Source organism: Eptesicus fuscus, chromosome 13, assembly GCF_027574615.1.
Source record: "Eptesicus fuscus isolate TK198812 chromosome 13, DD_ASM_mEF_20220401, whole genome shotgun sequence".
In the NCBI taxonomy this organism is placed as follows: Eukaryota; Metazoa; Chordata; class Mammalia; order Chiroptera; family Vespertilionidae; genus Eptesicus; species Eptesicus fuscus.
The window spans coordinates 47,040,180-47,046,480 of NC_072485.1; positions in this window are offsets into that span (position 1 = coordinate 47,040,180).

Below are 6,301 nucleotides of genomic sequence, written 5' to 3' on the forward strand. Positions count from 1 at the left end.
CCCCCCTCCCCCCAAAAACACACACACACACACACACACACACACTTTTCTTTGCTTCCCTGGGACTAGGTTTCCCTACTTTATTCCTTTTACCTAGTAAGGAGTGACACAGGCCCAGCTGGGCCCTCTCACTTCTTCCTGAGGCCTGAAAGATTCCCTGGAGGGGGATGGTCGAGAGTAAAAAGAGCCTTCTCTAAATTTAAGTGTGAAAGTCTGAAGGTTAGGAAGCAGAAATGACAATTGATGTATCTGGGACTAAGGTTTTGCCAGCTTTATCTTCGTTGGTCAAATAGCTCTCTAGACCAGTGGTCGGCAAACTCATTAGTCAACAGAGCCAAATATCAACAGTACAACGATTGAAATTTCTTTTGAGAGCCAAATTTTTTAAACTTAAACTATATAGGTAGCTACATTGTTATTAACTTAATTAGGGTACTCCTAAACTGGCCTTTGCTAAAAACTCAAGGGGCCAAAGAGCCGCATGTGGCTCGCAAGCCGCAGTTTGCCGACCACTGCTCTAGACTGTTAAGAAATATGAAATTAACTTCATTGGACAGTTAACTTTTCTACCCCATCCTTTCTGACCTACCCAGCACTTTCCCAGGCCACACCAGTGCCTGAGAACAGATGAAGTCACGAAAAGCATCAATGATGATGGTTACTTGGATTGTGCCTCTAGTGGTTGTGACAGGACATACGTGTGCACGCCCTCATGCATGCGCATACACACACACACACACACACACACACACACAGGACATACGTGTGCACGCCCTCATGCATGCGCATACACACACACACACACACACACACACACACACACACAGTTCTTCCAGTTATTTCTGAGCATATCATGAGTCCTCTCTTTACCATGTGCATCACTTGGCCCTTTTAGTTAGATGTTCTGCCCTCTGCTGCCTGTGTGCCATGCTATCACTTGCTTGTGCCCACTATGATGACAATGTATGAGGTCAGGATATTTTTTTTAAAATATATTTTATTGATTTTTACAGGGAGGAAGGGAGAGGGATAGAGAGCTAGAAACGTCGATGAGAGAGAAACATCGACCAGCTGCCTCCCGCACACCCCCCACTGGGGATGTGCCCGCAACCAAGGTACATGCCCTTGACCGGAATCGAACCCGGGACCCTCCAGTCCGCAGGCCGACGCTCTATCCACTGAGCCAAACCGGTTTCGGCAAGAGGTCAGGATATTATCTCTCTGTTCCTGGAGATTTTTGTGTCCCTATTGCTGACAAGTTACTGCAGCCCCCCAAATAACAAAGCAACACAAATTTAGTACCAAAGCAGAGATAATTTTTAAAGTTTCTTTCAGAGGAGTGCCAAATCACTATTGTTGGTTTCCCAGTGTCTTAAAGAAATACTTAAGAAAAACAGTACATCCTTTCTGACCACTAAGATTTTCAAATAAATACTACATTATTTTTATTCATTTTTATTTTTACTAGTATAGAACATTTTAAAAAATCAAATAGTATTTCACAGCAGACCCTGAGCCAATCTTGTTACACAATCAATTTCTACTATGCAGATACTTATCTTTTAGCTCTCTCTTCTGGGATTTATCTTCATATTTCTTAGCAACATCCTTATACTGTTCTTGATTTTTTTTTTCAGTTTGGTCTATTATTTACTACCTATAAAAATCATCTATGTATTTATGCTCTAATACACTCTCATAAACATATTATTTCTTCATCTTCTATCCCTCAATATATCTATATCACCTTACTTAGGTAAATCACAATTCCTTATATTATGACTGTGTACCAATTATTAATAATTGACACAATTAGCAATAATATATTTCCTTTTTTAAAAGTATTCCTACTTTTAAAAAATATATATATATATAATTATTGTTATTTTATTGATTTCAGAGAGGAAGGGAGAGAAACATCAGTGATGAGAGAGAATCATTGATCGGCTGCCTCCTGCACACCCCCTACTGGGAATGGAGCAGGAAACCCAGGCATGTGTCCTTGACCGAAATTGAACCCGGGACCCTTCAGTCCACAGGCTGATGCTCTATCCACTGAGCCAAACCAGCTAGGGCTACATTTCCTTTTTTAAATTGAAGTTAGCCATTGCCTCCTTTTCCCTGCTTTCTTAATCACCTAGTATTCAAGTACCTATAATTTATCCCAAACCTGCCTCTCAATACACTCAAAAACATCAAGTAACTTATCAGTTTAATTTTTAAATTGGAAACGACCCTCCAGGAATCATCCTCCTTCATTCTGGACAGGCTGCTCTCTAAGCCTACTGCATGGTTTTTGTCCTAGAATACGTTATAATTTCTTCCCCAAGTCCTACTTTTTTTCATGAAACATTTCCATATTCCAACTCTTATTTTGAATTTTTACATTTCTGTTATCATATTTTAAAGTTACTAGAGCACTTTCGTGTCCATCCTTCCCCCTGCCCAATAGCATTCTGTTCCATTTGTGTGCTATAATATCTTATTTCTCTGAGGACATTTCCAGTGCTTTGTTTCTTGAATTGTCTGTTTGAGTTTTTCAGTGTTTCTGTCTTTTCTACTCTTCAAGGCTGAGTAAAAACTCATTTAAGACATTTCTTAAATGTTGGAGATCCCTGGCTATCCATGCATATGCAAGAGTGAGGCATTAGAACATAGACTAGAAGCTCTATGTACATAGACAGGGCTTGTAGTATAGTATTTTTTAAACTCTGGTTGTAACCCCAGTAGTGGTTTGCGAAATCAATGTAATCAGTTGCAGCCAGTCTTCCACCCCCTCCCCCAAACAGTAGAATAGAATAGAAAATACTACATTAGAACACATCACACATAGAAAGGAAATTATTTTGTTAAACTTTAGTTCCTCTCTCTCTCTCTCTCTCTCTCTCTCTCTCACACACTCTCACTCTCTCACACACACACACACACACACACACACAAATGTATATATATTATGTTCTGGGTCAGTCCCATAAAATACTTTCAAAGAAAATTTATTTCAAATTTCTTTGAAAAAACAAAACAAAACAAAAACCACTTAGGGCACTCAAGGAGATCCCCAACTGTCCAGGTAGATAAGGCTTTTCTCTTGGAAGGAGAGGTAAGTTTCTCTGGAGAAAAATTCTCTATACTCCTGCCTGCTGGTCTAGTAGCCAGTGTTCATTAAAGTATTTGTTCAACACTTACATGCTAAACACTGCTATAGGTACCAGATATGCATCAGTGTATAAAAAAGACAAAACTCATTATCCACTCGGATCTAAGATTCCAGAGGGGAACTCGGACAGTAAGTTATACAGTATTTGGATACTGTGCTATGGTAACACAGTAATAGAAGGGAAAAGCTGAATATTTGTATACAGATGCTGGTTAGAGGGTAGATGTCGTGGGAATGATAAATGCTCTGATTATTTCACAAATGAAGTAGAAAGCAAGGTCATCATCTGAGAGTGAGAATGTGGAAGGTGTTAGACAGGTCTGATTGGCTTGGTCTTCTCAGGATGCTTCCCAGTCCTTCAAACACATAGGCTCCAATTGGCCCACCCTATGAGCTTCTGGTATACACAGAGATCTGAATCCCAGTGGTGGAGTCAACTTAGGCTGATGCAGGGATTCCCACCCCATATTTCCTTCCTTTGTCATTCCTTTCAACTCCTACCCTTCCCCTCACCCCTTACTGAGGCTGGAACCTCCTCTCAGGCGGGCTGCCCCTCTTAGGACAGGCCCTCTTCACACACCCCTGTGGTCTAACTGGTCTTTTAGAAACTTGTTCACTTTTTTGTTTTGTTTTGTTAATCATCACACTAGGATATTTCCATTGATTTTTAGAAAGAGTGGAAGAGAGAGGGGGGCGGGGAGAGAAACATGATGTGAGAGAGACATCAACTGGTTGCCTCCTGCAGGTGCCCTGACCAGGATACAGATTGAACTAGCAACCCAGGCACATGCCCTTGACCGGGAATAGAACCCAAGTCCCTTTGGTACTCGGGACAACACTCTTAACCACTGCTCAGGGCTAGAAACCTGTTCTCTTTAATAACTTTCTATTCCCCAACTGGTTCATATATACCAGAGAAACTCTTAGGAATTCAGACATGTGGGGGACAATTTCTATAGAACTTTCAAAACTGAGTAATTGCTTCCTCAGCACCAGATTCTCAAAATAAATAAGAACCACTACAGCAGCCCCCCAAGAACAAGGTCATCCAGTATATCCAGGAGTCCAGCATTTCATAACGAAATCCCAAGGTATCCCAAATGATGAAAGCAAAGTTAAATTCCTGTTATCTAGGCTCACAGTACAGAGATCATATGTCCACACTCCTGCTGCCCTCCAAGTGTCTCCTCTGGCAAACACAAGTATCTCTGCTAGATCAACCATACTCCCTCTTCCTAACCTTAGCAACATTAGCACTCTTGATGGCCTCTTTATGTTTTAAAATTGTACTAACCTTTGATTTCACCAGCAACAAAAGCATTCTCTCCTTAGTTTGTTGCCTGAGAGCAGCTTTTTGTCATGCTGAGGTATCAGCTTGAAAGGGTTGTCAGTTCGAAAACTGAGACATTTTTTTCTGTGAACAACTTGGATGAGAACCCAATTGTTTGAGACGGGAGACTTTCGAGAAACGAGGTTTGACTGTATTTCCTTTTCTAGAAGTAAGTGTTCTCATGCTGCTGAGCCACCATATTGTGAGGGAATTAAAGCTGTGAGGGAACACCATATGCCAACCCCTTTACAGGGATTATCTCATTTGATTCTGTAAAGTTAGTATTATTATCACTTGTGTTATAGATTACAAAACCAGGCTCAGAGAGGTCCACTGATTTGCCCAAGGGCATACAGGCAGTAAGACGGAGAGCTCAAGGGCCAGCAGCAATAGAGGAAATGAGAGCAACAAAGCCTAGTGTTCAGAAGACCCTATGAGACCAACACCCATGCAATTCGGCTGTTCCCAGGCTCCCCCACCTTCCGGGGCCCCGACGGACAGACATCTTATCAGACAAGCACACAGAGGGGAAGATTTCACTTTATTGTTAATTATGTCAATTTCACAAATAAACCCAACACAGCCAGAAACACCGAGCAGATAAAGTGCTAATGCAGAGGCCTGGAAACAGAAGGAGGGAGGAATCCAGTTCGTCTCCTCCATGTCCCCAACCTGGAAAGATATTTCTATCACACAGAGTGAGGATAGCCGACATACCAAGCAATCCATTCTATAGACACTTTGAGCTAAGGGATAGAAAATCTTACCAGGTGGGATCTGTGCAGGGCAAGGAAATAGAAAAAGTCAGAAAACATTTATTCCACAAGTAAGTCAGGCATAGAAATGCCAGATGACAAAAACAATATTTTCTAAACTTTCTGTATTTGAGATGGACACCTAATAAGGAAGGTGAGGGGTACCAGTTCTACAGGGTTACTTCTTGCTACTGCCTATCTTCAGAACTGTGACCTAGGTAGACACTCTTCCAACACCCTCCATCAGAGGCCCCAGAGAGAATATTCTAGGATTCTGGGAAGAACTGACCTTACCTGCTTACCTTACCAGCCCCACAAACGTAGACCCATTACTCCCTAATGAATATCAAGGAGATGTGGGCTACCAGAGTAATCAACTTGGCAGCATTTAAAGAAGATTAATGGAGCTCAAGATTCCTCATAATTGTCATTAGACATTTTAAGGTACCTCTATCAAGCCTGAGGTTTAAAGCGCAATTACTTGGTTAGTAAATTCAAATGATTTGACTGCATTGAGATTATGATACCCTAAGCTTAAATGGCCCCAACTGTTTCTATTTCAAATTTAGAAAATCACTGACTGATTCTCAGAGGCCAAAAAGACCACTAAAGGTCATCTGATCATCCCCCTGATGCCACAGAATCCTGAACTCAAAGGGTCAGAATCAGTCGCATTTTTCCCTGAGAATTCCTGGTCTACTCGTCCACAGGCAATCCACATAAGGATAAAGGAGGCCAAGGAACTTCCAACATGCCTTACTTGTGGCCAAGAGTCAAGGCTCGGAGTGGAACTTTCAACTAGGGAAGGAGGGGTGAAGCATTTCAACTCAGTCCTAGGATCAGAAGCAGGCCAAAGTGCTGCTATGATAGGTAGGGGAGGAGAGTAGAGAGACTTCAATGGAAAGGCACAAGGCCCCCTAGGTAAGACAATGGGGTGGAATTGGAGGGGGCTTGAAGGTGGGTAACCTGAGATCACCCCTGCTGAGCTTCAAATGTGACCTCCTCTACTGTGGCTACGCTTAGTTTTCCATCTCACTTCCTCTATAGGGGCTGATAAGA